Source organism: Canis lupus, chromosome 32 (genome assembly GCF_003254725.2).
Source record: "Canis lupus dingo isolate Sandy chromosome 32, ASM325472v2, whole genome shotgun sequence".
Taxonomy (NCBI): Eukaryota; Metazoa; Chordata; class Mammalia; order Carnivora; family Canidae; genus Canis; species Canis lupus.
Window position 1 is genome coordinate 23,082,710 of NC_064274.1, and position 14,873 is coordinate 23,097,582.

Genomic DNA, 14,873 nt, shown 5'->3' on the forward strand with positions numbered 1-14,873 from the left:
TTCATGGGATATGTTTTCCCAAGGAAAGAATACAAGGAATTTTGAATATTGCTTGTATTATGTGAAACATGATCTTAGAAGTAACGTGGAAAGTCATTTAATGCATCTGACCTTTCATATAATGAAAAATGATAATTTATCCTCTCCTTTTGCATATCTAGTAGTAGACTACTACCTACTGAATTAACCTTTGTTATTACTGGACTATTTTAATTTATAAAGCACTTTGTATCAGGTGGAAAGGGAACTTGACTCATTCTAGAACAAATTTCAAATGAATAAAACAGTAGGATGTAAATCCTAATTTAAAAATGAAAAAATGAATCAAAAAGCATGAAAAGCAAAAACTTTCTAATACTGAGCTGTTCAAGATTATAGATTTCCTGATATCAAGAGGTGTCTAAGCAATGATTATACAAATAACTGGTGAGCTTATTGTAGTATATACATTATATGACTGGATAATTTTTCTGCCCTAAGATTTGTGATAGGTATATAATAATAATATAATACACACATATGTATATATATTTTAAAATTCAGATATTCACATTGTGTTACTTTGAAGTTTGAAATGTCATGTTATTTTATCTGCACTTTCTATTGCCAGTGAAATTGAGCATATTTACGTATTTCTAGAAATTTAAAATATTCCCTTTTGTAAATAGCTGGGTCATGTCATAGCCTTTTCCCATTTTCCTATTAGATGTCTGTCTTTTCCTTATTGAGTTTATGTATTTCTGTTTCAAGCAAAAGTTGAGTTGTATGTGCAGTCTGTATGTTCTCCCACTTGCAGTCTTAGTTTAACTCTTTTTCATTGTCTTTTAAGGAGTGAAGTTCTTAATTATAATTTAGTCTAAATTATCAACTTTTTTCTTTTACGATTATTACTTTTTGTACTTGTTTAAAAAAATCCTTCCCTATTCTGATGTCATGAAGATATATCCAAATTAATATTTATCTGATTCTTAATCTCAAAGAGAAAGCTTCTTATTTATTTATTTATTTATTTATTTATTTATTTATTTATTTATATTTATTTATTTTATTGAAGTTCAATTTGCCAACATATAGCATAACACCCAGTGCTCATCCCGCCAAGTGCCCCCCTCAGTGCCCGTCACTCAGTCACCCCAACCTCTCGCCCACCTCCCCTTCCACTACCCTTGTTTGTTTCCCTAGAGTTAGGTGTCTCTCATGTTCTGTCAACATCTCTGATTTTTCCCACTCACTTCCCCTCCTTTCCCCTATAATCCCTTTCACTATTTCTTATATTTCTCGTATGAGTGAAACCATGCAAGATTTGTCCTTCTCCGATTGACTTACTTCACGCAGCATATTACCCTCCAGTTCCATCCACATTGAAGCAAATGGTGGGTATTTGTCGTTTCTAATGGCTTAGTGATATTCCATGAATACATAGATTACATCTTCTTTATCCATTCATGTTTCGATGGACACCGAGGCTCCTTCCACAGTTTGGCTATTGTGGATATTGCTGCTATAAATATTGGGGTGCAGGTGTCTCAGCGTTTCACTGCATCTGTATTTTTGGGGTAAATCCCCAACAGTGCAATTACTGGATTGTAGGACAGTTCTATTTCTAACTCTTTGAGGAACCTCCACACAGTTTTCCAGAGTGGCTGCACCAGTTCACATTCCCATCAACAATGCAAGAGGGTTCCCCCTTCCCCACATCCTCTCCAAAATTTGTTTCCTGTCTTGCTAATTTTCCCCATTCTCACTGGTGTGAGGTGGTAACTCATTGTGGTTTTGATTTGTATTTCTCAAAGGGAAAGCTTCTAATGTTTTACCATTAATTATGCTGATTACTGTAGATTTCTGTAAATACCCTTTATCAACTTAAGAAAATCCTCTTTTAGGGGACATCTGGGTGGCTCAGTGGTTAAGCATCTGCCTTCATCTCAGGGTGTGATCCTGGGGTCCTGGGATCGAGTCCCACATCAGGCTCCTCACAGGGAGTCTGCTTCTCCTTCTGCCTGTGTCTCTGCCTCTCTCTCTGTCTCTCATGAATAAATAATAAAATCCTTTAAAAAAAAAGAAAATCAACCTTTATTAGCTTGCTAGAATTTATATCATGAAACAATGTTAAATTTTATCGTTCTTGTCATTTAATGATAATATCATTTGATTTCTGTTTCCTGTCTGTATAGTGGTTTACATTAGTTGGTTTTTAAATATTAACCCCGATTCATGGAATACATGAAATTTGGTCATGATATATTATCCTTTTCTCTGTTTCTGTGTTCAGTTTGCTAATATTTTGCTTAGAAAGTTTGTCATTCTCATTCATGTGTTTACTGTCATTTTCCTTTTTTTCTCCTGCCATTTCTGAAGTTTGAGATTGAAGTTATGTATATTGAGATATGAAGTGATGCTAACATTGGGAGAGTGTTAACTCTTTTTTCTGTCTTTCATATTCATTTATGTAAAATTGGAATTTTTTTATGTTTTTAGTTTTTTTTTTTTTTTTTTTTTTTTTTTTTTTTTTTTATGTAAGGCTTCCAGTCAGTTAAGTTTTTGGAGAATTAAAAGTTGTATGCAGATTTTTGATTGGGTGGAGGTTCAGCATCCCTAACCCCATGTTGTTCAAGGGTCAACTACATTATTGTATAACTTTATCATTCTCTCCCTATTTTTTCCTGAACTATTTGATAGGTTGCAGACATCATATATTTTATTCATAAAAATTCTATCACATATTTCATAAGAAGAGCAGTTTGTTATGTTGCTAAAGTACAATTAGCAAAATTAGGAAAATTAACATTAATAAAATACTGTTGAGCTGCTGGTATTAATATTAATAAAATACTCTTGAACAATAAAATATGGTGGCTGTGCGGATGGCTATAACGGATTTTGTAATGATGGAAGCAACTTTGGAGGTGGTGGAAGCTATAATGATTATGGCATTTACAACAATCAATCCTCAAATTTTGGACCCATGAAAGGAGGAAATTTTGGAGGCAGACGCTCTGGCCCCTATGGTGGTGGAGGCCAATATTTTGCCAAACCACAGAACCAAGGTGGCTATGGTGGTTCCAGGAGCAGCAGCAGCTATGGCAGTGGCAGAAGGTTTTAATTGTTGCCGGGAAACAAAGCTTAGCAGGAAAGGAGAGGCAGAGAAGTGACAGGGAAGCTACAGGTTACAACAGATTTGTGAACTCAGCCAAGCACAGTGATGGCAGGGCCTAGCTGCTACAAAGAAGATATGGTTCAGACAATACTCATGTGTATGGGCAAAAAAACTTGACTGTATTTGTGACTAATTATATAACAGGTTATTTTAGCTTCTGTTCTGTGGAAAGTGTAAAGCACTTTGTAAAACAAAGGGTTTTAATGTAGATTTTTTTTTTTTTTTGCACTCATGCTGGTGATTGCTAAATGTAATAGTCTGATCATGACGCTGAATAAATGTATCTTTAAAAAAGTAAATAAAATATATAGTCCATAATCAATTTTAGCCAATTATCTCAATAATATATTTTATAATATATTTTATCTCTCTCATTCTGGATCCAATCCAGCATCAGGAATTGTATTTAGTTATTATGTCCCTTTAGTCTTAATCGAGAACAGCTTCTCAATTTTTTTTTATTTTTGTATTTTGTGACTTGGATAGTTTTGTAGGGTAGTGGTTAAGTATTTTGTAGGATCCCCTATAATTAAAACAAATTATTTCTCCCTTGAATGTCCATACAATTCACTTATGAAGACCCACATCTGGGGTTGGAGGTTTCTTTCAAGGAAGATTATCAATAACTGGCTCATTTTCTTTCTTTCTTTCTTTCTTTCTTTCTTTCTTTCTTTCTTTCTTTCTTTCCTTCTTTTTTCTTTCTTTCTTTCTTTTCTTCTTTCTTCTTTCTCCTTTCTTTCTTTTTTAGATTTATTTATTTTAGCGAGAGAGAGAGAGAGATGAGGGGGATGGTTGAGGTCAGAGGGAGACAGAGGCAGAATCTCAAGTGGAGTCTGCACTGAACATGGAGCCTGAAAGGGGCCAATCCCAGTGCCCTGAAATCATGACTTGAGCCAAAACCAAGATTTGGATGCTTAACCAAATGTGCCATTGAGGTACCCTTCAATTATTAAAAATATCACAAGACTCTGAAAGATATTTCTCCCTGCTTTGGTCATTTTGTTTAAATTTTCGAGGAATTCATCCACTTTAATTATATTTAGTACTATAAAGTTGTTTATAATATTATTTTATTTTGGGATCCCTGGGTGACGCAGCGGTTTAGCGCCTGCCTTTGGCCCAGGGCGCGATCCTGGAGACCCGGGATCCAGTCCCATGTCGGGCTCCCCGTGCATGGAGCCTGCTTCTCCCTCTGCCTATGTCTGTGCCTCTCTCTCTCTCTCTCTCTCTCTCTCTGTGTGACTATCATAAATAAATAAAAATTTAAAAAAATATTATTTTATTTTTAATATCTATAGAATATGTAGTTGTACCTTTTATATTTGCAATAATTATTACTGTACCTCTCTTCCTGTTTTTTCTTAATCAACGTTGCCAGTGTTTTTCTATAATTTTTAGTTTTTTGAAAAGCTCAACTTTAAAATTTACCAATTCTCTCTATTTTTCATTTGTTTTTTTATTTAATCAGTTTTTCATGTTTATATTTTCCCTCTTCCCTTGCTTGGATTTCTTTAAATGTTCTTATTAAAAATGTCTCTACCTCATTAATTTTTTGCTTTTCTCCTTTTTAATATATGTAATTAAAAGATAACATTTCCTTAAACCATTATTTATTTGCAACTGACAGGTCTTGATATATGGTATGTTTATTAGCATTCTGTTTGAAAAGTTTTCTGATTTATATTATGATTTCTTCTTTTGTCCATGGTTTACTAGCAAATGTTAATTTTCTGGTTATGTTTATGTTATTGATTTCTACTTCATTTACATTATGGTTAAAGAAAAATAATTTATGTTTTCAATGATTTGAAACTTAATGAGACTTTTCTTTTGGCTCTCAACTTAATGTTTGAGAAGTTTCTCCATGTGCTAGAAATAAATGCGCATTTAGCAAGCATGCAAAAAAATGTTTTACTTGTAACTCTCAAATTAGGTTTATTATATATATGGATAGATATTTTATAATCCTATAATATTAGACAAATATTTAAAATTATGTTGTCAAATTATTTAGATTTCCACAGACATTTTGTCTGCTTGTTTTATCAATTACAAAAGTATTTTATTTTTTTTTATTTTTTTTTTTTAATTTTTATTTATTTATGATAGTCACACAGACAGAGAGAGAGAGAGAGAGGCAGAGACACAGGCAGAGGGAGAAGCAGAGGGAGAAGCAGGCTCCATGCACTGGGAGCCTGACGTGGGATTCGATCCTGGGTCTCCAGGATCGCGCCCTGGGCCAAAGGCAGGCGCTAAACCGCTGCGCCACCCAGGGATCCCTACAAAAGTATTTTAAAATGTCTATTTCTCTCCCAATTTTCTCAAAATTTGCTTTGTGTATTTCAAAGCTATGTTATTAAGTGGATTCAATAGAAAGTTAATATATTTCTAGTGAATTAAATTTTTTATCATTATAAAGTGACTTTCTTTATACATACTAATGCTTTATGCCTTCAATTCCATTTTATCTGTATTGCCATCTTCCTTTCTCAATAGTATTGCACACCATATATATTCTAATGTTTTTACTTAATTTTTCTTAATCCTAAGATTTTACCTGAAAGACTTTAAATTAGCAGAATTGGGTTTTAAAAAATCTAGCCTGGCAACACTTGTCTTTTACTACAAGGAAGAGGCTTATTTATATTTAATATAATTACTAATGAGTTGGCATTCTAATCTATTATTTGGTAGTATGATTTCAATTTTTTCTACTTGTTTTTGTTTTCTTTTTCTTTCCTTCGTACCATCCTTGGATTGATTAGAAATTATCAACCCATCATTTTTTTCTCCCTTGACCACTTTGCGAATTATACACACTTTGCTATATCTTTAGAAGATATTCTAGAAATTACAACATACATACCTAACTTATCATAATCTAAAATTAATCAGTCTTCATTTTTTCATTTTATAAAACCATATATATTATCATTATTTTATATAAATAAATTATATTTATATTTACATTCATATTCAATAATTTATTTATTCTTTATTTTTGAATTCCAGACTTTTCATATAGGGGTACTTTACTTTTGCTTGAAGTACATCCTTAAGAATTTCCTTCAGGGAGAATTCTTATTTCATCATCAGTAGCCTTTTAATCTTTGCTGGATATAGAAATCTAGATTGACAATTATTTTATCCCTTGAAGGAATCTGCCCAGGGATGACCCACTTGTTTTGTAAGGAATCTAGGTCACATTGCACAGAGTATTGTTCATATGTGCACCTGAAAGATTGGCTGTATCAGATGTTCGACCATTTTTGGGCTACTGGTGATGTTTTGCCACTGTTAACACTTTTCCAGATTGACATCCAAACCGTTGTGGCTTGTTAAACAAATCTATGCCATTTATATCCTGACAGTGGTGTGCTTATTGCAAAAGCTATTGAACAACAGGCTAACAGTCAAGATCTCTGATTAGATCTTCCTTCCTTTCTACCATCCACAGCACCTTGTATTGTCTTAGAAATATCTACTGAAAACTTGACTCAAAAAGTTTTCTGACTCTATTCTCCTTATTTTTTGTCTGATCTGCACTTCCTAGGCACTCATTGAGGAAATTTCCTTTTGTGGGAATAGCCTCATTTCCTCTGTTTTGCATCCTGGTTGACGATCAGGATAACAATTTGGGATTCTGTCTTGAACATTCCTGAGAGTAACACTTCTTTATTTTCCTGAATGGTAACCCCAAGGTCATGATATAATTGTGTACGTAACATGCAAAATAATACAGATAAATTATTAGAATTAATAAGGGAATTTTGCAAAGTTCCTTGATATAAGGTGATATAGAAAATAAACTCCATTTCCATAGTTTTACTAAGTAATAAAATAAAATTTATAAATCAAATAATACCCTGTATTGGTAGTACTACTGGTATATGCATAAATTGAATTTTCCTCTTTGGAAAACATTTGGCATTATCCACCAAAGCTGAAATTATGCATCCTGTTCAAACTGGCAATGGGACTCATATATACCCAAGGGAAATGCATACACTTGTATAGAAGGAGACATATGCAGTAATGTCCATGGTAGCACTGTTTAGAAGAGCCTCAAACTGATAACAAATCCAATTTCCATCAATAGTAAAATGAATTATGGTATATTTCTGCCATGGAATAATAGCAATAAAAGTGAATGAAATTGCAGATACATAGAACATAGATGAATCTCTCAAAAGTAACCATACACAAAGTAAGATATGGTGAGTGATTCCATTTATGGTTAGTTCAAAAAGTAGGAAAAATGATAATGTTAAGTGCTACAAGCTTAGCTGGAAAAATTACAAAGAAAAACATGGAAGTAATAATCATAAAAATCTTTGAAGCAGAGCAAAAGGATAGAGATTAGGAGAAAGCATAGTAACAGTTTCTGGAATGTTGAAAATGTTCTATTTTTCACTTGAATAATAGATATTTTACTTATAATAAATCATTGAGCTGTGCATTTTTTGTTTGGTATACTTTTCTTCATGTATTTCGAATTTTATATAACACATTATGGAAAATAAATTATTGGCTAGGATTCCTGAATCAGAATTATGAATACTTAAAATTTTTTAGATACCTCCATATCATTCAATTGAAAGATTGTGATAATTTACTCCTAGCAGCAATGATTTTGGATTTTGCACTGATAAGTATTACTGTGTGAAATTCCTTGGACTTTCGTTGTTTTTTTTTTTTTTTTTTAAGATTTTATTTATTTACTTATGAGAGACACACAGAGAGAGGCAGAGACAATAGGTAGAGGAAGAAGCTGGCTCCCCCAGGGAGGAGTCAATCCCAGGCCTCTGGGATCATGCCCTGAGCCAAAGCAGATTGTCAACCGCTGAGCCACCCAGATGTCCCACTCCTTTGACTTTCTATATCATCTTGAATTAGGATATATCACCTGAGGAGAGTTTATCTGTTGATTTATTGTAAGACTATCTTATTTCCACCATGTAAGAATGTTGTTTATTAGAAATATTTCAAACATCGGCAATTATTTTTTATACTGTTGCCTGCAAATAATATATTAGCAAATATTATCTACTTTGATGAGTAGAATAGAGTGATATAAAGCCACAGTCCCTTAATTATAATTCTAAAATCCAGGGCACCTGGGTGGCTCAGTCAGTTAAGTGTCTGCCTTTGTCTCAGGTCATGATCCTGGACTCCCAGAATTGAGTCTCATGCCTGGCTTCTGACTTTGCAGGGAGTCTGCTTCTTCCTCTGCCCTCCCCTAGTCATTGTCTCATTTTCTCTCTCTCTCTCTCTCTCAAGTAAATAAAATATATAAATGAAGATAATTCTAAAATCCAAAATTTCAAGAACAGAACAAAACCCTAAGTTCTTTGATTTAGTATTAAAATTTACCTTGGACTGAAATGAGGGTATTCATAGTCCTTTTTTTTTATCACAATATATGTGAAGATTTGTGTATTTCGTATTAATGTGTTGACTATAGGCTGCTATAGTCAGATCCCTACTGGGAATGTCGTATGTCTTCTAATATATATGCGATGCGCCCTGTATAAGGTTTCTAAAATGAGAAAACTTCTTTTTTTTTAAAGATTTTATTTATTTATTTATTTATTTATTTAGGACACAGAGAGAGGCAGAGACACAGGCAGAGTGAGCAGCAGGCTCCCTGTGGGGAGCTTGATGTGGGACTCTATCCCATGACCCTGGGATCACACCCTGAGCCAAAGAGGCTCAACCACTGAGCCACTCAGGTGCTCCTAAAATTATAAAGCTTTTAAAATATAAGTTGCCTAAGAATTTAAGATAAGGAGTTATGGATCTGTATTTACTTTTTTTTTGTTTGTTTGTTTAGTTGTTTTTTGTTTTTACTTGCTAAGTATTTGACATTAGAAAAAAAGTATTTAAATGCTGAACAGTACCTTTAAAGTTTCAATATTGATTTAATCTTTCAATCCAACAGCTTTAGATACTGCATATTTTTATAAAGAAAAGCCATTATTAACAACCATGGCTACTGTGTTACATAGTGTACTCTCTCTGAACAAGAGATATTTATTTCTGGTGTTTAAATAGGAAAAGCTGGTATTTCTGAAGACCTAGATTTTTGCAAATTTCCTTGTTTATTGCTAGAAGTTTATGGCCATATTTGATCCCAACTATATGGCATGCAATTTTTTCTAATGGTCTCATTTTCTCATTTCTGACTTCATGTTACAGTTCTTTGCTTTTCCATTCTAGTTTCTTTTTTGGATTTAATTTCTCTTGATTTTGTGCGTTTTTCTGTTTCCTTATGTTTTTTTTTTTTTTAAGATTTTATTTATTTATTCATAGAGACAGAGGGAGAGAAAGAGGCAGAGACACAGGCAGAGGGAGAAGCAGGCATCATACAAAAGAGCCTGCATGGGACTCGATCCAGGGTCTCCAGGATCACGCCCTGGGCTGCAGGCGGCGCCAAAATGCTGCGCCACCACGGCTGCCCTCCTTATGTTAATTATAGAAGCAAAGTAGGAGAACAGATAAATAAAATAAATGGATATATAAAATTTACATGAAAAGTGAAGAGTAATTTAAACAGAGCTAAATTCCAATCAAAGAGTTCTCTGGGGGCAGCCTGGGTGGCTCAGTGGTTTAGCGCCGCCTTCAGCCCCAGGGCGTAATCCTGGAGTCCTGGGATGTAGTCCCACGTGGGGCTTCTCCCTCTGCCTGTCTCTGCCTCTCTGTCTTTCTCTGTCTCTCATGAATAAACAAATAAAATCTTAAAAAAAAAAAAAAAAAGAGTTCTCTGGTATTTGGATGTATGTGCTTTCACAACTCCATTATATATTATTCTGTCTTTACTCACATTTTGTGAATAGTTCTTTTATTGCCATCCTTAAGTTATAATATTTGGTGTCATCTATTTTCTGCCAGGAACCTGATTGATAAAGTAATTGGTACCAAAAGTAGTCCCAGAAAACAGATTGTTAAAATATTATCTGAGATTGAATTGCCCATAAAATCAAGAAATGAAGAGATAATTTCATTGCAAAGAGAAAATGAGTCACAGATAAATCTGCGACATGCCATGGTGTCACAATTACTCAACCTATCACCATGGGTAGTGCCCGAGGAAAGCAAGGAATTGGGATGGTGCTTTTGAAATTTTAATGTACATAAAAACCACTGCAGTTATTTGTTGTTGTTAAAATGCTGTTACTGATAAAATAGGTTGTTGTGATGGTGTTTAAGACGCTGCATTTCTAACAAGCTCCCATATGATGTTCATGCAATGGATATGATACCGCATATTAAGCAGAAGGAACTGGAAATCAAGTGGCTGTTACATTCAACTTCTGTAATAGTCATAGTAATGATAAAGATTGAGGAGTCAACTAGATCCTTCTTATGTCCCTTTAGAGAAGTAGGGTAAATAGAAATATTGAAAACTATGAATATGTATTTAAAAGAAATAGGGAGACTCTCAGGACTCCTTGCAGCTATAAAATAATCTGGCATCTGCTGTAGATGCAGGGCAGATATGGCTCAGGACCACACCTAAGTTCTTTTTTTTTTTCCACACCCAAGTTCTATCTGACAAAAAGGATTATGAAATTGTAGCAGCAATTAAACACTGAGGTTTAAATTAAACTAAAAATCTTGGGATCCCTGGGTGGCGCAGCGGTTTGGCGCCTGCCTTTGGCCCAAGGCGCGATCCTGGAGACCCGGGATCGAATCCCACGTCGGCTCTCCCGTGCATGGCCTGCTTCTCCTCTGCCTGTCTCTGCTCTCTCTCTCTCTCTCTCTCTGTGACTATCATAAATAAAAATAAATAAATAAAAAAAAATAAACTAAAAATGTTGAAGGAGAAGGAAGAGGCCCCAGAGACAGGGACATTTCAGCAGACATTGATAAGGCTGAGAACTTTGAAAATTCAAAGTCCTCTGGTATATCCCGTTGGCAGAGGCCACGTCTGCAATCTGAGGGAACCAGTCCTCCTCACCACAGAAATCTTTTCAATCACTCCCTTTGGGACAGTTTTCTAGCAAGGTGATGTTAATTCTCTTTCTGGCTTACCTTCACCTACTCTTGGCTTCCAAGACAAGTGTAAGAGTTAGATTCCAAGATAGTCTTGGCTAGGAAGTATAAGATCTTTAGGAAGAGATAAAGTATATACCAAAAATTAAAAGATATCATTGATTTTTCATCAGAAAGACAATAGGTATATGTAAAGGTAAATGTATAAGTTATAATAAGGGTAATATGTTTAGGAGTATTAAGCCAAAGGGGGTAGAAATATGAGGTTTGATCAGGCCAAATTCACTGGCAGGGGTTCCCTTACCCTGGATTTGGCATTTATTGCATTTTTAAAATCACCTGTGAGTGGCAATAAGGTTACATTATCAAAAATTAACTTTCTTTCTTCTTCTGGTAAAAAAAAAAACACATAATATAAAATTTACCATCTTAACAATTTTTAAGTGTACACTTCAGTAGTGTTAGGTATATACACATTGTTGTAAAACAGATCTCCAGAACTTTCTCATGAAAAATTCAAACTACATATCCATTAAACATATCCTCATTTCCTCCCCTTCCCAGTCCCTGTAAATACTACTCTATTTTTTATTTCAATGAATTTAACTACTTTATATGATACTTAATGTAAGGTAAATCGTACAGGTCAAGAACGTTCTTGGCATGGCATCTGTAAAGAAACAGTTCAAGCCTCAGAAACATATAAATGTTGTAGTGAATCTATATGTGCAGCACCTACCTCTCTCAACTGTAACCTTGTGAGGGCATGGTGGACTCGACTTTTATTAAGGTACTAAAAAATGTGTTAGTTAGGAGAACTCTGGCAACCCTGAAGAACTTTATGATGACTAGGTTCTGTAGGCCAAGGATAAAGTGGTACTTCCCCCGTTGGACTTAAGTTTCTTGATATCAGTGGGAGTAAATGATGCAAAGTGTTAGATGTTATATGGCAAAGCTTAATCATCATATGCTATGAAGTCCTCATTACCACAATACACCACAGAGATGGAATTTAATCAGTTTTGACTCACAAAAATCTGTGACCTAGGCTAACTGATCATGGTGTACATGAAAGAATATATGCAATCTGTCAAGTATTGGTAACTGATACAAAAGAACTTCTATGGCTGCTTCTAGAAACCTAACTTGCTGTAGGAGTAGGAGAATTATATTCTGCAGTTTCATATCCTAATTTCAGAATTATACGATTTCACAAATCCATACAGCCTCGACTGAGAAGGAGGCCAAGTATTCTGAAGAAAAGATTACAATGCATAGCGTGATTCTTTCTCCAAGTTTTCCCCAGAGGGACCCCAACCATGAACTTAAGTGACTGAACACTAGGTAAAAGAAAAAACCTTGAATCTCTAGGACTAATTAGATATTGACTTTAAATTTTTGTTGATCCTCAAAGACCCCAAATGTATCTATAAATAACTGGCCATAGTAGGTGCTATGCAGGTCAAGTAATGAATGGAATTTTGGGTCTATTCCATCTCACATGTCTAGACAGACTACAAACCAGTCCTATTAGACCTATTATTATTTTCCCAGCCCCAGACCTTATATGTGTATTAAATATCTGTCAGAATCACAATAGTGGTTCCCTGACTCATGGGGTAAAGGATATTAGAGCAGGAAGGGCCAAATGCAAGCCTCTGCAGCTGTCTCCAACAAGCCCCACCAAAACTGTATATCAAGAGCAATAATGCATCCCTGTAGAAATAACAGAGATTAGTCCCATCATCAAAGACTAAGAGAGATGCATATATCCAATCTATTTGATCTTTAACTGAAAATTCAACTTAAAATCCAGACAGTGCATGGAAAAGCAGACTAGATACACAAATAAGCAGATAACCATGAGAGCTGGAGCTGAAATTCCAAATGTGATGTCTTTACGGGAGTAAATTAACAGTTTGTGGAAATCAATATACAGTTTATTGATCTGGCAAATGTTCTCATGTCAGTTCCCATCAATAAATAAAAGCAGAAGCATTTTATATTTACGTGGCAGACACAACAATATAATTTTACTGACTTGCCCCAAGACGTTGTCACACTTTTTATGTTCTCTCATGATCTTGTAACATAGTTTAGAATTTCCTTCATCATCTTGGCAACAAACAGAATATTGCACAGGTTTATTGTGCTCACAGACAGAATGACAACTTGATCCAGCAAGAATAAAAAAGCAAACAACTAAGACACCTTAATAAAATTAATTTATGCCAGAGGGTGGGCAATAATCCTTGCAAAATATTGGAGGTCTGCCACAATGATGAGGTTTCTGGGATACAGTGTTCTGGGCCACATTGAGGTATTCTTTCTAAGGACAGTGTCTAAATTGTTCTATCCCCTGTAGCACCGAGTATGAATAATAGTGAACATACCACTTCATGGATTGTTTTGCATTTTGGAGGTAACATATAGAATATTTGGACATTTTAATTTAGTTATTAACTTATTTACTATATATCTAGTAGTGCTGCTAGTTTTGAGTGCAACCTGGACATATAAGTACGGCTCTGCAGTAGTTCTAGTCTGTGGTACATGTTGCCCCACAACTCAATCCTACAACCTAACAGATGCAATTTTATTAAAATACCCAAGGCAAAAAAAAAGACACTGTATAAAGCCATTGGAAAGCTCTGGAAGAGAATAACACTGTGTACCCTTTGAGTTTTGGAGTAGAGCTGTGCTTTCTTTGGCTAACAACCCTTCTCCATTTGAAAAGTGGCTCTTGGGTTGCTGCTGGGTTGGGGTAGATACCTGACTCTGACGCCAAGGAACTATGTGGACTTGCCATCATGAACCGGTTATTATCTGCTCTATTGAAACATACAACTGCATCTGCAGCAGCATTTCATTATAAAATAGAAGTAGTTTATAGAAGACCTGGCTTACGTAGATCTGGACAGTAGCAGTAAAACTGCATGAACATCAATTCAGACTCCTGCTATGTCTTGTTCCTTCACTGTCTCCTACTTAACTCATGCCTATCACTTCACAGGAAGTTTCCTGTAACCAGTTAATGGAGAAGAGAGCATAATGGGCATGATGGACGCGCATGATGATCATCATCAGGTAGAAGTCAATTGCTTCTGCATTATAACTCCTTTGAGGAGTGACCCTGAAAGAGTGTAGTGAAGTAAAATTCAAGAATATAGTCTTTGGAGATACATCTGGATGTCCATTTTTTAAAAAATTTATTTATTCATGAGAGAGAGAGAGGCAGAGACACAGGCAGAGGGAGAAGCAGGCTCCATGCAGGGAGCCTGATGTGAGACTCGATCCCCGGACTCTAGGATCACGCCCTCTGCTGAAGGTGGCGCTAAACCACTGAGCCTCCTGGGCTGCCCTGGGTGTCCATTTTTTATGGGAAAAAAAGATGAACTGAGATTTGTATCTATGTTGATTTATGGACATTGGCTAATTGACTAAATGTTTAGTGACCTGGAATAAAGAACACTGGAAAATAGGTGACCAGGAAATGTGGGGGAAATATATATGGTTATGCTTCTTATAATAGGAAAAATAAGCAAATACCTCTGTACCCTATGTAGATACTCACCAGAGTATCTACATTATCCATTATCTAGAATTATCCAAAGTGGAGGATATTCTTCATAATTAGCATTACAGAATGATTTGGACTCTAGTTGTTGGTCCCTTCCCCCCCCCCCACCCCTGATTACCTCAGTACTCGCACAATGGGCCC

The 14,873-nt window shown here is 35.2% G+C and overlaps 1 long non-coding RNA gene across 1 annotated transcript in view; it reads left to right on the forward strand.

Annotated features, from left to right (window-relative positions):
- LOC112644640 (uncharacterized) overlaps positions 1-14,873 on the forward strand; it is a 57,726-nt gene that overhangs the window by 19,614 nt on the left and 23,239 nt on the right. Inside the window, exon 3 of the long non-coding RNA XR_007407855.1 lies at positions 14,166-14,239. This is a non-coding gene — a long non-coding RNA (uncharacterized LOC112644640). The remainder of the gene's footprint in view (positions 1-14,165; positions 14,240-14,873) is intronic.